Here is a 16,830-nt window from a genome sequence, read left to right as displayed (position 1 = left end):
GGTATGGATCTTGACAGTTCCATCTAACTAGATCAACAATGCGTGAATAATTGTCGTTTGAATGTTCTACACAAAGCGTTCATTCGTGTTTTGCTATTGAGATGTACGTGGGTATTGGTCCCCAAGTACATTTTGTGTTTTCAATATTATTATACATACTAATGAAAGTTCTATGTTTCAGGGAGTCGATGGAGCGTCAGTGCGTGATGGATGTGCTTATCAGGAAAACATAGTCGTTGCAGCGCAAGAGGAAGTGGAGACATGCACACACGAGTCGGAGCAACAGCATCCTGATGTTGAAGTTCGAGGCAAGAAAGTTTCAAAGAAAAGAAAGCAAAAGAAGGTTAGTGTCCTGGTCACTATATTATGTTGTTTTTCACTGTTAATAGTTCAATACTGTAAGTTGTGTTTAAACTGAACATCCCTTTTCCAATCTGTCCTCTAGTTGCGAGTGGGTGTACGAACTAGATCTACACAGACAGTGAAGCGAACGAGAGATGTTGCTTGTCAAACCTTTTGGCAGGGACTTGAGACTGGAGATGCATCGTGCCAATGGGAAGAATATGAAGTGATTGACAACGGAGCTATACCACCACCAGCCATTGATAGTGAATGTCCTCCTGGTAGTTCGGATGCAGTCGGAGATCAATTCACAGAATCCACACCCGCAAAAACTAAGACCGCGAGAAAGTTGAAGAAATTGTTTTATTCACCCATCGCCGGAGAAGGAACAGATGTTGCAATGGAAGAGAATGAAGTGGACGACAATGAAACACCATCAATATCACTGAACATAGCGGAAGACGATATCAGAGATTCTACCTTTCATGTGAGTGACATGTCCTCAACGTTACAGGCCGAACCAGCTGGGATGCAGAGTGACAGTATAAGGAAAGAGGCCAAATTCATTGTATTCGATAGTTGTTTGATTGATCTTATTATTCGGATGAAATGTGGGCATTCGGTTGGTGGGGAAGTATGTGGGGAGCCATTGATTAATGTGACTCGTGCAATTCGAGGCACTAACCTTAAAATACATGCCACCTGTACAAAATATCATCCTTTCACATGGTCTGCACAACCTATGCTGGGACAACTGCCAGCAGGCAATCTACTTTGTGCAGCGGCTGCACTTTTTAGTGGTTCAAGTTTTAAAAAATTAGAGTCTTTCTTTCAGTTTGTGGGAATCCATTTCATTGCGAAAACTCAGTTCTACAAATACCAAACCGATTATCTATTTCCAGCCATTAGCGAAGCTTGGAGAATGGAAAAAATGTCTATTGATAGTACATCCGCGGGCAAACGGTTCAGGCTAGCCGGTGATGGACAGTGCGACAGCCCAGGATTTTCAGCCAAGTACTGCACCTACCACTTTCAGGACATGGAAAGTAAGAAAATTGTGAGTTCGGTGGTCGTGCAGGTGTCACAAAGTACATCCTCAGTGGCCATGGAGAAAGTTGGCTTTGTAGCATCATTGCAAGAACTACAATCGCGGGGAATGGTGATCGACCTGATAGCCACGCACAGACACGTTTCAATTGCCAAGACAATGAGAGAACAGTACAAAAATATAAATCACCAATTTGACGTTTGGCATCTTGCAAAATCAATCAATAAAAAATTGTCGGCTGCAGGTAAAAAAAAAGAATTGCAAGGTATTTCACAGTGGTCCAAGTCAATCAGCAACCATCTTTGGTGGAGCTCAAAAACATGTGGAGGGTCGTTGGAAATTCTACTGGAAAAATGGCGGTCAGTAATGCCACACTGTACAAACGTTCACCGATGGAACACGAACCAACATTTCCACAATTGTGAACATGGCCATTTGTCCACAGAGGAGGCACGGAAGAAGAAGTGGTTGATTCCTTCATCACCCACTCACAAAGCCATTGAAAAGATTGTATTTGATAAAACTATAACAAAAGCTTTGAGGGGACTCACGGAATTCTGCCACACAGGAGATTTGGAGGTGTTCCACAATATGTGCCTAAAGTACAGGCCAAAACGATTGCATTTTGGCATGGAGGGCATGATAAATCGGACTCTTTTAGCGGTCTTGGCACATAACCGTAATGTTGGCCGTCAACAAAGTAGGACGACCGGAACTTTAGGGATGCTTCGCTACAATAAGGCCTTCACTAAAAGAAGTAAACAATGGGTGATCAAACCAGTGTTTGAGGATATGCAATATGAGTTTATTGAGAAACTTATTGTTGACGTCCTACATAGGCACATAAATGGAGTTGTGAACGAACCTGTGCAGGGGACAACTGCATTGCCACCCAACATTGCCTCTGTTCCATGTCCACCTAAAGAAGAACTCATTGAGAAATACACATCACGGTTTAAATGATTGTAATTTGATTGTCTGTTCTCTGGAGTCTCCTCATGTCGCAGGCCCATTGAATATGTGTAGCTATGTATTGTGTAAATAAAAGTGATTGCTCAGTGTACATGCAATGTGTCTCTCCACCCTTGTTCATTTGCGCATTAAATTAAACCAAACAGTAATATAAATCATTTTTCAAAAAATATAGAATGTCTCCGTATTTATGGTTCTGTGGGGCTGCAAAGCACGCAGACAAAATGCAAAGATGGAGTGTAAATTTCAAGTCCTGTGAGACGGCCTTACACTGAATGTAGCTAACTAGGAATGTGTGCTCGTTCAAAGTGAAGGTCAGCTGCTTTGATTTTTTCTAGGGTGCCAGAATGGCCCACGACTCAGTATAAGGTTCTATTGTTATTTGACCTTGGCAGGCCGGGACCACGTAAGAAACGATAATGAATATAATTTCAGAAACGAAAGCCATTTCATGTTCGTTCATTAGAAGAAATAACGTCTGCATAGAAGGAGTGGTATTTCGGGGCTGCCCTACGCACAGACACAATGGAAAATGCAAATATAATGTAAGTAACTCTTTAGATGAGTTTATACCGCAATTTAATTACTATACAGTAGCTTTAAAGACGGGTTAAGTTGGACTTGTTCGTTCTATGTGGCATATTGTTTTGTACCGCGCACTATCTTGGGGAGAACCGTCTCCTTTTACGGAAGCACCTCAAAACCTTCCTCTTTGCTTCTGCTTTCTCTCTCCCTCTCCCCTGCTACAACTGGTCCACTGTCTGCGATCTCGGTCCTGGGCCCTTCCACTCTCCACCTGCACTCCCTGTCAACCCCTGCACGGGGGGACTGTCTCAGTATCCTACAGCCCCCCCTTGACGTATAATACCCAGTTGCACTGTCCTAGCTATGAAATAATTTACCGACCGAATATATAAAATGAATAATTTTAATAAAGATCTGATGGTGAGACTAATTTCATTTTTTATGTTTTTCAAACAGGTACTTCACCCATTATTGTCTGTGTCACGAGTACCAGACACCGGCGGATGGCTTCTATAACCGCCAGTTGCTTCTCCGCGTGAACAACGTTACCACCCTGACCATTTTATGGGACGATCGCCAAGTACAAGTATGCCCTTACGCGGTACTAACGGCTAGATGCAATATACAGACCGTTGTGGTGGCCTAGTGCCTCGTTGTTGGAACAGCCATGCGATTATCAGTGCGACCGAAGAGCTTATTTTATCGTAAACCAACACCCTGTGTACTGCACACGAACATCGCTTGCCTCAAGACGAACTATTTTGGATCGAGAGCAAAGAAAAATGAAAATCGCTGAATATTCTCTAAACATTTGATGTCCAATAAATGTACTTTGCCAAATGTACAATCTTGCAGTTTGCTTTTAAACCACAGTTTCATATTCCGAATTGTGGCGCTGTATTGTGAGATGATCTAAGACCCTGTGTACAGCAAAGGAACATCGCGTGCCTCAAAACGAACTTTTTGGAACGTGAGCAAATAAAAATGAAAATCGCTGAATATTCTCTAAACATTTGATGTCAAATAAATGTACTTTACCAAATTTACAATCTTGCGGTTTGATTTAAAAGTACAGTTTCATATTGCGAATTGTGGCGCGCTGTGTTGTGAGCTGATCTGTGTTGGTTTCCGGGTTCTGTGTGGAGTCGCGTAGAAGACGCCTGGGCGCGTTTGCCTACGCAGCACAGTCACGTCACGGATAGAGGCGGGGAATATGAATGTTTTGATAAAGTCTGTTTCAGGGGCGGGGGATTTGATTTAGTGCCGCAAAAGCAGGTGAGCCAGGGCGATGGGGGGAAATGATAGGATTATCAGAAAATGGCGGCTGATTTCGAGTGCGTTAATGGACGAAAAGTCGGGTAAGGTCCATAGGAAAGTTTTCTACGGTCTACCGAGTTATGCTTAAAAACACATGGCCGAACCGCAGGGACAATAAAATAAAAGTCCCGGAACTCTCCTTTAAGATTCAAAGGGGCTGATTCATGGAATTATTTGCACCGGAAAACGGGGATTTGTGTGCCATTCTGTCCGCAAATCCCCATCTGTTAAACAGGGATTTGCGGGCAGAATGGCGGACAAATCCCAGTTTTTCGGCACAAATAATTCCATGAATCAGCCTCAAAGTGTTTACTTTTTCTCAGACTATAGCTCATGATTGTTAGCACCTTTCCACTGTTGCTCCCATAGAATTTTGTATTAATTTAAGGGTTTTTACACACATTCATTGTTTTCACAGCCATTTTCGAATGTCATTTTAAAAAGTGTAAGATTGCAAACCCGTTTTTGTCTCTTGTTTGGGTAGGGAAGATGGTATTTAAATTCTGTTACTGTTCTTTATTCCTGAATACCTGCTGCGTCCTTATATCTGTTTAAAATTGTGACCTGGGGTATTTTTAGAAGGGGTGTGATATGAGTGGTATATTACTCAGAATATTGAACCTACAGGCATAATAAAATAAGTATTTCATTTGTGCGCTGCATACTAGGCTGAAACCAGGGTGTATTGCCTGATTGAAATACTTAACAGATTGATCTGAATGACACTTGGCCTAGTAGGATCGTTGTCTCTGCCTTCCCTCTGTTCCCCCTCCCTTGCCGTGTCACGCCTTGAAACACTTGTGTACAGGCGCGTTATAAATGCCATATCATATCACTTCATACCCCCGGGAGTACTGCCTCTAGAGGAGGTTACCTTTTTTCTCAGTGGTTTCACCTTAAGTCTCCTCATTGTCTATTTCTTGGTAAGGGAACTCAATAGATCAGTTTGCAGCCTTTTCCTAACAATGTATTGTTTTGGTTCTCTCTGGGAATGTGGACACAATATCCCAACAAGCAGCGTTTTCACAATATTTTGTTTTTATAAATTCAAATCTTCCTGGTTTCCTCATATATTTGTCTCCCGCCCTGTTATGCAGCTTTAGTAGTTGTACCACTCCTTTGTGGGTGTCTGGCTTCCCTCCCTTCTCTCACTCTCTGGTTTCAGATATGCATCCAAGAACGCCTTCTGTTCCCTCTCCTATGACCATTGGTGTCTTCTCTCTCTCTCTCTCGCTCTCTCTCTCTCTCTTTCTCTCTCTCTCTCTCACTCTCTCTCTCTCTCTCTTTCCACTTGCAGCTCACTCTTGATGTCAGAGCATATCAGCTTACAACACTTCTATTGTAGTAATTTGCCTTCCTCTCCACCACCCCGCTCTTACTAGCTATCAGCATCTCTTGTTCAGCAGGTGTACTTCCATATGTTCCACCAGCCACACCAGCTTCCAGGCCTTGAATGTTTATCCGATTTCTCTTGTCTTCCTTAGTATGGCAAACAATAGGACAACATTACTCAGCTTTCCACTTTCCTCACTGATACTACGTTTTGTGCCTCTGGGTTACCACACAGAGCACCATCTCCACAGGAAATTGGAGATCACACCTTTCCAAACAGGGCACTTTATAGTCTATTTTGGCAGGCAACAAGGCAGTATTCTTTGGCTTTCCGTTCCCCTACCCGATACTGCTTCTCGTCCTTCGCAGCATCACACCTCACTGGTTCATTTTTTTGCTGAATTGGTGCCATGACTGGATGCCATGATTGCCCCCCCAAACAATGTACTGCTGAGTGTACCTTTCTCAGTCTGGTGTAATATTTAATCCATCACAGTTCGGTCAAGTTTTAATTGGTTGGTCAACATCCATGTGTCTATTCATCAAAGGCAGTTGCAGGGGTAGATATGCTTTTGTGATGGATCAGGTGCTGCCTGAGTTGCTAATGATTTCCACAAGAGGGAGCATGTAGATGTTGAAGAGTAACAGTGACAGGCTTTGCCATTCTGGCACCCCACAAGTAATAATTCATGATGGTGATTGGACTGGAGGTAGTGTCCATCATATCTGTGAGTAACAATGTCATCCAGGGTATCCGATTTCCTTCCATTCCAATGTCCACAAGTATTTCTAGGATTTATTAGCTGATGATGTTGAAGCTCACAGAGGTATCATGAATATAAGTGCACTTGGTGTGTCAATGTCAGCATTGTTCTTTAATGTGTCCCAAGTGGATGACAGAGTGGAATTCATTCACCTAATGGATATTAAATGGGTATTAACCAAATTGACCTTGTACAAATGACTTTTCGTCTTAATTGACCTAATAATAGTGGTCCTAATTGACCTTCTGCACAATTTGACATTTACCTTTATTTTACCATATATATATATATATATATATATATATATATATATATATATATATATATATATATATATATATATATATATATATATATGTGTGTGTGTGTGTGTGTGGGGTGGGTTTGGGGTAACAAATAATATAATAGGATTGATAGGGGGTTGCAGAGGTTTTTGGATTGAGTGGGGATTGTGGGGGGTGGTATATGTCCTAATTGACTTTCATTTCACAATCAATTGTGCAGAAGGTCAATTCTCCTGCAATCAATTGTGAAAAGGTCAATTAGTATATATCCATTACATTATGTCCTGAGTTGTGCATGTTGCTGTTGGCTTCCACAAAATATCATCTGTGGGCAGATTAATTTATCTAGGGTTGCTGCTGTGAAGGGATTGCTGGAACTCCTGGGGTTGTCAGGGTTTGCTGTGTTTTTTAATAGATGCTTGACGTTTGCAGATTTGAAGGCTTTTCTTTGTGCATGAAGCACATTCTAGAAAGTGAATAGCTCCCCTACTTTGTATGTGTATTGTCATTATGGGCCGGGGTTAGACTGTACCTGTCAGAGACGTAATTCAGAAGTGGAAGCTTCCAAATAACAATAGTGCTATAAGTGCCAAAATAAAAGGAATCTGGGGAGATTATTTGCATAAATGGAGATCACTAGTAAAACCTTAAAAACCCAATAACTATAAGGTGATGTCACACACACAATGCAGGCTAGCTATAAATAGACCCTACCCTCTTGTGTGTTACACTGCTAAGGGAAAATGAAGACACAAATGAATATCAATAAAAACATACATGTTTTGTTTTATAAATGTCATTGATAAGGTTGGAAAAGAGGCCTTACCCAGATCCATAGGGTCTCATCAGATGCACCAGTAAATGTCCACTTATGTGCACATCTTTTGCACAACGATTGGAGCGCTCTTGCACACAATGCATTTTTTGGTATTTTCTTAGGAAATGCATGTGGCGCAATGAGATGCGCAATGGCGCGCATGCTTCTTTGCGCTATTGAAAATCTTATTGAGGCATCCTGGTCAATAGGGTCCAGATTTTAGTCAGGCTTCCGCGTTTGTCCAACTTTGAAATTCAAACTGACAAGAACTTCAACATGAATCAACTAAGTGCTGGAGTCCCACGCCACTTGTTGTAAAATCCTATCAGGGTATTGCCAGATTTTGAAAACCCTTTTGCTAGGATCGAATCATGATCACGTCTTAGAGAGGTGACCATCCTCTCCTACTATACTTACATAGAGGAATTAGTCTTCCGAAAGTCACATGACAGCAGAGAAAAGGAACAAAGGCTATATCAAGAAAGTGAATCAACATTTCCAAAATCATCTCTCGCCCCTGCTTACGCCGCAGCCACGTCCAACCTCCGGGGTCAAAGGCCTCATTACGGGTCCGGCGGTAACCCTGCAGGTGCTACCAGTGGGTTGCCATCGGACCCGTAATAATGTACTGCCACCTGACTTCCCGGCGCCACCAGCTCATTATGAGTCCGGCTTCCCAGGAAGTCAGGTGCAGGTACATTTGAAGTCCATTCCCATAGAGTCCTATGGGACTCCATGGGACCTGGGACACGGAAGCACCAGCACCATTGCTAATGGTGCCAGTGCTGCCATGAAGGATTTGCCTACCGGGACAGCTGCGCCCGGCAGGGTCAGGCCTGTCGGGCACAGCGGCCACGGCAGGCAGACACGTACTTTGCCAGTCTGGAAACAAGGGTGCCGGTGAGTTTACCAGCACCCTTGTTTCCAGACTGGCAACATTGTAATGAGGCATTCCGTCTCTATGTATGACTCAACCCAATAACCATCCTCACCCAGCTTTGGGATGTGAAAGACACACTGGAAGCAGGGAAAGGTGTTTCCTTCCCACTAAGTACTTTGCTTTTGCTCCCAAACATGGGTACGGTATTCCTTTGTCCCTTGAGGTTAACAGAGGCATTCAATCTCCTGTCAGCCTGGAAAGAAAAAAATGCGCTCAGAACATGTCTTTTGCAACTGATAGTCCAATGGGTGCTAGGAGGGATATGCTGGTAACTTTTAAACAGAGCATTCTCAATTTGCTATGGTTAGTATCTTTTCCCCTCCATTGTACTGTTTTGTGACATTGATTTATGTATTCTTCAATGCAACATCCAATTCATAGAATGCCTGGATTCTGCAATCAGGTGTGAGCAAAAAATGAAAAAAATATGAAAATGCGAACAGGAGTTCCAATGAACCTGAGTCGTTTTAAACACACGCATCTGCCAGGCTATCTTGTCCTTTGGATTACCTCCCTGTTGCCAAGGATGAGAGAGCTCGTCCATGGCACTTAAGGGGTTAATGAAGGAGAACATGTTAGAAGGCATTCAAAGGAGAAATACCGAAATCATCAAAAAAGGCCTTGGCACTGTGGGGGGAAAACCCATGGCAGTTAAAAGGTACAGACGGTATTGAATCCCATCAGACGTTAACCCACTCTGCACGTTTACTTTAAAATAATGAAAGGAGCCAATAGACACTTGTGTGATATTCATTTGCCCCCCTTGTGCCAAATCAGCTTTTAAAGGAAAGTTAGCATAAAGAGCAGCTCCACAGTATCTCCATGTTTACTTTTGAAATGACATGTGGCCAATTCACACTTCCACTGCTGTTGTGTATATGGGCCGGCTGCAGCAGTGGTATACATGAATACACTATATGACTGCCAGTAAATATGTTACATTTTACCTGACCCTGAAATGAGCTCTGAGGTAACCACTGGCATTGCTTGAAGGAGTGTGTGTGGGAAGTGTGTCTGTATAGCACTGCATAGTTTCCTGCTGGAAAAACGCCTTTACTTTTCATTGCACAAATCAAAATCCCAAGGATTCTGTCACAGGTGCCTAGTTCTATGGATGATTTCAGAGGTTTGTATGTATTCATTGACTGTTCATTTGTAAGGGGCTCACTGCAAAGGGACTGCTTTTTGGGGCTTTGGGGAGAGCAAGGGGATCAAGAGGATGGGCAGTAGATTGTTCCCAAGGCTTGGTCATTCAAATCGTTTATGTGCAAGGATGGGGTGGAAAAGGCATGACATGGAGGCAACATATGAGAGTTTCAGCGTAAACGAGCAGGAGTGGCTAGAGGACAAAAGTGAGTTTTCTTGATCTGTTTGTGGTGAAAGCCAGGAAGCCTGCAAATACTGGGTTTGGTAGACATCATATTCAGTGAGGGTCAAGTCCAAAAATAAAAGTGGGAACACACATCAACAAACGCAATGGGATGTGACGTCACCAGAAATTAGCATATCAAGGTGAAATATGCACATTTCATTAAATTGGCATTGCATAACCACCCAAATTCCCCAGGACGAATAGCATTTGCCTTTCATAAAATCAACGCACGCACAAAACCAAGAGAGGATATTTTCTTCTAATAGTGTTTTAGAAAACGTTAAAAGGTGTGCGTGTTTACAATTCCAAGAATCAATACAAATGCTTTCCGAGGAACATGCAGTACCAACATGGAGCATTTCACCATAGTTGTTTATCTTTCATCAGGTTATATACTGCAGTGATGAAGTGCCCAGCTGGCAAACCTGACAACTGCTGTTCGATCCCTGAGGTTGGCTTTAATTCATAAATTCAACCTACAGTTCAATGTTTCTCATTTTAGCTGGGGGGGGGAGCACTGGGTCCACCCTCTGAAAAAAGTAGGGAGACTTTGTCCACCTATGTGTACCCCAGTGGTCGAAGTGTACTAAAGAAGTAGTGGAACTATGTTCCCTACTGGCCTGCAGCGCTCCCCACAAACCCCATTGCCGCGCCCCCTCCCATTCACAATACAAACCCCAAAACGTGCACCTGCTGTTTAAGGGCACGTCCAGTGCAGTGCACTGAAAGTGCAAGTTTCAACTTCTTCCTACACTTTTATTTTAAAACGAAACTGTTCCGGAATGGTTTCTTTTTAAAATAAAAGTATAGGAACGGTAAAACTTATTTAAAAGACGTAGAGGAGTACCGCTCCCGAACGCTCCCACCCACTTTGACCACTGGTGTACCCTCGACTTTAGCCCTGAGTGAGGCAGATTCCATCTAACCCACGAAGCAAGGGAAAAGGAGATGTTTTGGCGATATGCCACTCCAGATAAAGTGGATCCTGTCTAGTGCAGCTGGCAGTCAAAGGTTCACCAGCAGGGACAGCTGCACGGCAACAGTGTATCAGACCCAGTTCCAATGGCAAGTGTCATGCAAACACTCAGGGGAGTTGCTAGAACCTTTGGGCATTGGGGGGAACCAGACCAGTTTGACAAACAAGGTCTACAAGATACTTCCAAATCGTAGGTGGTTTTCCTCATTTAGCAAGAAAATGGGGAGATCATGTCATTAAGTAGCTCCAGCATGTGCCAGGATTCTCTCACTATCCTTTTCTTTGTGATCTTCGTGTTCACACAGCCTGAGGATCATAGGGGTCTGGTTGGTCAATAGTACTGGCTTGTTTTGGGGTGAAATGAGGGACCTCTCTTCCAGAAGACCCAGTGAATGATGCAGTGAGTTTTGAAAGAGATTTGCTGCATAACAAGGCAATGACTCTTAGAGAGACTCTCGCGATTTGCTGTCTGACTTTCAAGCCGACCGTCATCCTAGCTCTCTTGTCTGGATGAGATGAGTCTGTGTTTTGTGGGAAACCCAAGCAACGGCTGTTATAGTATTTAGGCAGGCCAGAAACATGGCTCTGAAGGCCTAAATTGTATGCAGCATATTCAGATACAGTAATATGTGTTTCTGGAGGTGGATGATGTAGCGTGATTTTTTAGTGAATGTCTGTATTATTTTGTTGAATAAAGATTATCATCAAAGGTGATCCCCAAGTTCTTGGCATGCATGACTGGGATGGGAGGGGTAGCCATATGCTAAGGACAGGTGAATGGGAGTTTATCTAGGATGGTGATGCCCTTGAAAAACCTTTCTGATTTGGAGGTGTTATGGTAGACGTGTATTATTAATTATCCAGTCTTGAATGCTGGGGAGGCACGCTGTGATTGGAGGGTATCAGGTCATAATATCCCTATATATGGTCACCACACATTATGTCGCCAGGAAAAGGTTGTGGTGACATTATATAGGTGACGATATACATAGGGGCAGGGGAAGAAGGGGCTGCAGAGGTGTCCCCCGAACTCCTTGGAGAGAAAGGGTTTGGGGGTAGGAGGGGTGTTGCCCGCATGTTCCATGTAATGTCCCCACCAAAAAACAGCAATTTTTCAGCAATTATTTTGCATGGCGATATTTTTGAAGGGGGCATTATTACATGGAACCGATTGGAGTTGTTACTGTTTCCATGAATCTTGAATATGAGCTCGGCAAACATTTGGAACCAGTAAGCAAGAGGAACAATAAGGTCTCCCATTGATTTTACACACATTCTGAAGGACCAAGATGTCAGCACAGATCCTTGGGAAATGCTGCAAGTTACAGGATAGGCCAGAGACATAAAAAAAGGTGATTCAATATTGGGCAAAGCTTTGAATGCCTATAGAGGATTCCAACCTGCCAAGTGCAGTTTGGTGATTCACAGTGGCATAGGCACTGGATCCGTCAATTAGGATGGGAATGTCACAGGAGAGGTTTTCTGTAATGTAAGGTAAGCCCTGTATGTTGATTTTTGTCTTTGACATGTTGAATGGACATTGGCTTTTCAGGGGATGCTTCTGGGATTCTTGAGTTGCTTGTGGTCACATATTCCTGCACAGAGAAAGGGTGGAAGGCTTTCAGAGTCCCTGGGAATGTATTATTGGGTGCTGGTCCCATTTGTTAATTGGGTTTCTGCTGTGTTCTCTTTGTTACGCAGATGGTCTTGAATCTATAGGATATTGTCAGTGAGTGGATATTCAGTTATGGCAGAGGTATGCAGGTCCTAAACAAGTGACCACAAATAAGGAAACATCCACTCTTGACACCTCCAATGAGCTGTGTACACATGTTGCTTGTTCTTTCCTTCTACTGCCTCACATGGTAACACCTTTTCTAGAACAACTTGTTAATACGTTTTAGGCACGGGGAAGTAAGAGTGGTAATCAGGGTTAATTTAAAAAGTCTGCTCTAAAATGCAGCATCTTTGCCCATTATTTCCCTTGATTGGTTCAGGCTGCTTCATTACGCTCGGTCGCTATGGCATATCTGGGGGAAATATGTATGCCCCTCCACTTAAAATATATTTCGACAAAAGGAAGGAACACACAACAATCTATATGAAACAGTAAATATACCCTCAGATAGCAATTTCTCACAACAGCCACTTAGCAAATATGGGCTGCATTCTGTGTTCTAAATGATCATCAAAAACAGTGTTACCAAAAAATATCATTTTTAATATATTAATCTCTTATCAGCACAAGTAATACAGACAATTGTTTAAAAAACATATACACATCACAGAGTCATATACATGTTAAAATCATTCCACCTCACAGTATTCAGAGAAATGCCAAATATTTGATCAGCAAAACACAACAATGGCAACTCAATTCTTCTCATTCCCCATTGTGTGAACAAGCCCAACCTATATAGGTTTCTGTCCTCTGCATTAAAAATAACTGGAAATTCATCAGGGGCAGAAGTAGTCCTGTGCTTCAGGTAGATTCCTCCTATTCTTATTCCAGATTGCTATATCAGGGGGTAAGAAAACAAGAACGTATCACTAATACGGGCATTATAGGTATAATTAATCACCATAGCCAAACCCTAATCACCAATAGGGTATCAAGTATACCATATATCAAATACCCAATCCTAAGGTCAGAAGAAATATATGCCTTCTACCTCAAAAAAGCCAAAACAATTCAACCTCTTCACTACTTTAGCAGATAAAATTCAAATTAAGTACCTGGAACCAATTGCAAAAGACTATAATTTGGTCTGTCAAATTCCTTTATAATGCCCATCCACCTCAACACACGGGGTTTTAGCATACCCATCAACAGTAGAATCAAGGCAAAGATAGCAGCTCACCCTAGGATATCAATGCTGTTCTTAATCCTATAAATGACTCGATCATAGTAGCAGTCTCAAACGTGTCTCCCTTATAACTTCTTGCGGGCCTTCTGATGCCTGAAAAACGGGGAGATTTGGGTAAGGTCCCGTACTCAAAGGTATCATGTACTCCCATTATAGCCCAAACCGAGGACCCTTACCTCTCTCAGGCTGTTCTAAGTCATCCACCACGCACTCGAATGGATGCGCGCCACGAAGGAGCCTCCTCCTTCTACAGGATATTACGCCTCTCACTCTGTAAGTGGAAAAAAATCACTACATGAGCGAGATGGGATCTCTAAAAAAATTCCCACATCGTAGGGCTCTGTAAATACAGCAAAACCCCCACATAAATGCACTTACCTAGTCTGGGATTGATTAAGGGAGGCAGAGTACTGGGTTTTGCTGTATTTTTTCACTTACAGAGTGAGAGGCGTAATATCCTGTAGAAGGAGGAGGCTCCTTCATGGCACGCATCCATTCGAGTGCGTGGTGGATGACTTAGAACAGCCTGGGGGAGGTAAGGGTCCTCGGTTTGGGCTATAATGGGAGTACATGATACCTTTGAGTACGGGACCTTACCCGAATCTCCCCGTTTTTCAGGCATCAGAAGGCCAGCAGGAAGTTATAAGGGAGACACGTTTGAGACTGCTACTATGATTGAGTCATTTCTAGGATCAAGAACAGCATTGATATCCTAGGGTGAGCTGCTATCTTTGCCTTGATTCTACTGTTGATGGGTATGCTAAAACCCCATGTGTTGAGGTGGAAGGGCATTATAAAGGAATTTGACAGACCAAATTACAGTCTTTTGCAATTGGTTCCAGGTACTTCATTTGAATTTTATCTGCTAAAGTAGTGAAGAGCTAGAATTGTTTTGGCTTTTTTGAGGTAGAAGACATATATTTCTTCTGACCTTAGGATTGGGTATATGATATATGGTATACTTGATACCCTATTGGTGATTAGGGTTTGGCTATGGTGATTAATTATACCTATAATGCCCGTATTAGTGATACGTTCTTGTTTTTTTACCCTCAGATATAGCAATCTGGAATAAGAATAGGAGGAATCTACCTGAAGCACAGGACTACTTCTGCCCCTGATGAATGTCCAGTTATTTTTAACGCAGAGGACAAACTTATATAAGTTGGGCTTGTTCACACAATGGGGAATGAGAAGAATTGAGTTGCCATTGTTGTGTTTTGCTGATCAAATATTTGCCATTTCTCTGAATACTGTGAGGTGGAATGATTTTAACATGTATATGAGTCTGTGATGTGTATATGTTTTTAAACAATTGTCTGTATTACTTGTGCTAATAAGAGATTAATATATTAAAAATGATATTTTTTGGTAACACTGTTTTTGATGATCATTTAGAACACAGAATGCAGCCCATATTTGCTAAGTGGCTGTTGTGAGAAATTGCTATCTGAGGGTATATTTACTGTTTCATATAGATTGTTGTGTGTTCCTTCCTTTTGTCGAAATATATATTATATATCCCCACTTAGTAGGAGGGAATATCACCAGAGTGTGGGGTTACCCCTGTAGAATATTATCCCTCCACTTAAAATATTCACCCGCCACCACTGGCTAGGAGCATGATGGGCGTAGCCATGGGATAGTGGTCGGAGAAGGATGGGGAGAGCACAGGGACTTTGGTGGGAGCAGGGTGGGGAGAGCCCAGGGCCTGTGGTGGGGTGGGGTGCAGTGATGGCATGCAATAGTTTGGCATTTCTGGGGGGTCCCATGCTGCCCACAGTTTGCTCAGGGGGGCTCATGTCAAAAAAGTTTGAAGACCACTGAGTTATGGTGATGGTGTCTGTGTGGTCTTGAAAGCTAATGGATTCTTGAACGTTTTAGATATTTTGAACCTTTGCTTCTGAGGACAAAGGGCTTCATTACAAGTTGAGCGGTAATATGGCAGTAATTCCGCCGGGCAGAATTATTGCTACCGCTGTGTTGTCTGATGGAATTACTGCTGCATTACAAGCCTAGACAAGTATCTGCAATATCCATTCATGAAGTATGTGGAGTTCCTCGGCTAAGGTTCTTACGTATCATGGTGAAGGAGATTGAGGATGAGAGCCTTCCAGGGCTGTGAGGCGCTTGTCCAGCTCCATGTTCTTCCAGGTTCTGATAGCTGTGGGTGGATCATTTGTGTATTTTATTACAACAGCTGTTCTAATGGAATGTCTGATGAAATTACTGCTGCATTACAAGCCTAGACAGGTATCTGCAATATCCATTCATGAAGTATGTGGAGTTCCTCGGCTAAGGTTCTTACGTATCATGGTGAAGGAGATTGAGGATGAGAGCCTTCCAGGGCTGTGAGGCGCTTGTCCAGCTCCATGTTCTTCCAGGTTCTGATAGCTGTGGGTGGATCATTTGTGTATTTTATTACAACAGCTGTTCTAATGGAATGTCTGATGAAATTACTGCTGCATTACAAGCCTAGACAGGTATCTGCAATATCCATTCATGAAGTATGTGTAGTCCCTCGGCTAAGGTTCTTGCGTATCATAGTGAAGGAGATTGAGGATGAGAGCCTTCCAGGGCTGTGAGGCGCTTGTCCAGCTCCATGTTCTTCCAGGTTCTGATAGCTGTGGGTGGATCATTTGTGTATTTTATTAGAACAGCAGCAGGGGGTGTATAAGGTGAACAGAATGTCCAGATTGTCACCACAGGGTAGAGGGTTGGGGCACCACTGTGGTGATGTCCTTTCTAAAGAGAATTGTATCCAATAAGTGTGTCCATCTATAGGTGTTTGGGGGTCTCCCCACTAACTGCTTGAAGTGAACGGCATCGAGGTTTATTGAAAGATTGTCGGTTGCAGTGTTCTCCTTTATATCCAGCGATGAATACAAATTCCCAACACAATCCCTCATTCATAGCGTTGGCCTCTCCCCCACCTCTATATCATAGAAACTAGAGGAGTACTTCATTTATGGTGTCTCCCCTCCCCGGCCTCTATATCACAAGTACAAGAAACGCTATTCAATAAAACACCCTACCGACCATATCCTGGAGCAATGAAAGAAGAGATAAATCTACAAACTCAAGAAGAAATAAACATGCTCTAACTGAAGATGGCAAGAGCAAGTGGCATCACTGCCAAACTTACACATGAAGACACAATAGATATGAAGCAAATATGCACCCAACATCAACAAACACAGACATAAGGTCAAACATGCTTTTAGACATGAATAATATTACCTGCACCATATACACATGAGTAACATAGCATAAT

This window comes from Ambystoma mexicanum, chromosome 6p, assembly GCF_040938575.1.
Source record: "Ambystoma mexicanum isolate Mex_15411 chromosome 6p, UKY_AmexF1_1, whole genome shotgun sequence".
Classification (NCBI taxonomy): Eukaryota; Metazoa; Chordata; class Amphibia; order Caudata; family Ambystomatidae; genus Ambystoma; species Ambystoma mexicanum.
This window is presented reverse-complemented; position numbering follows the sequence as displayed.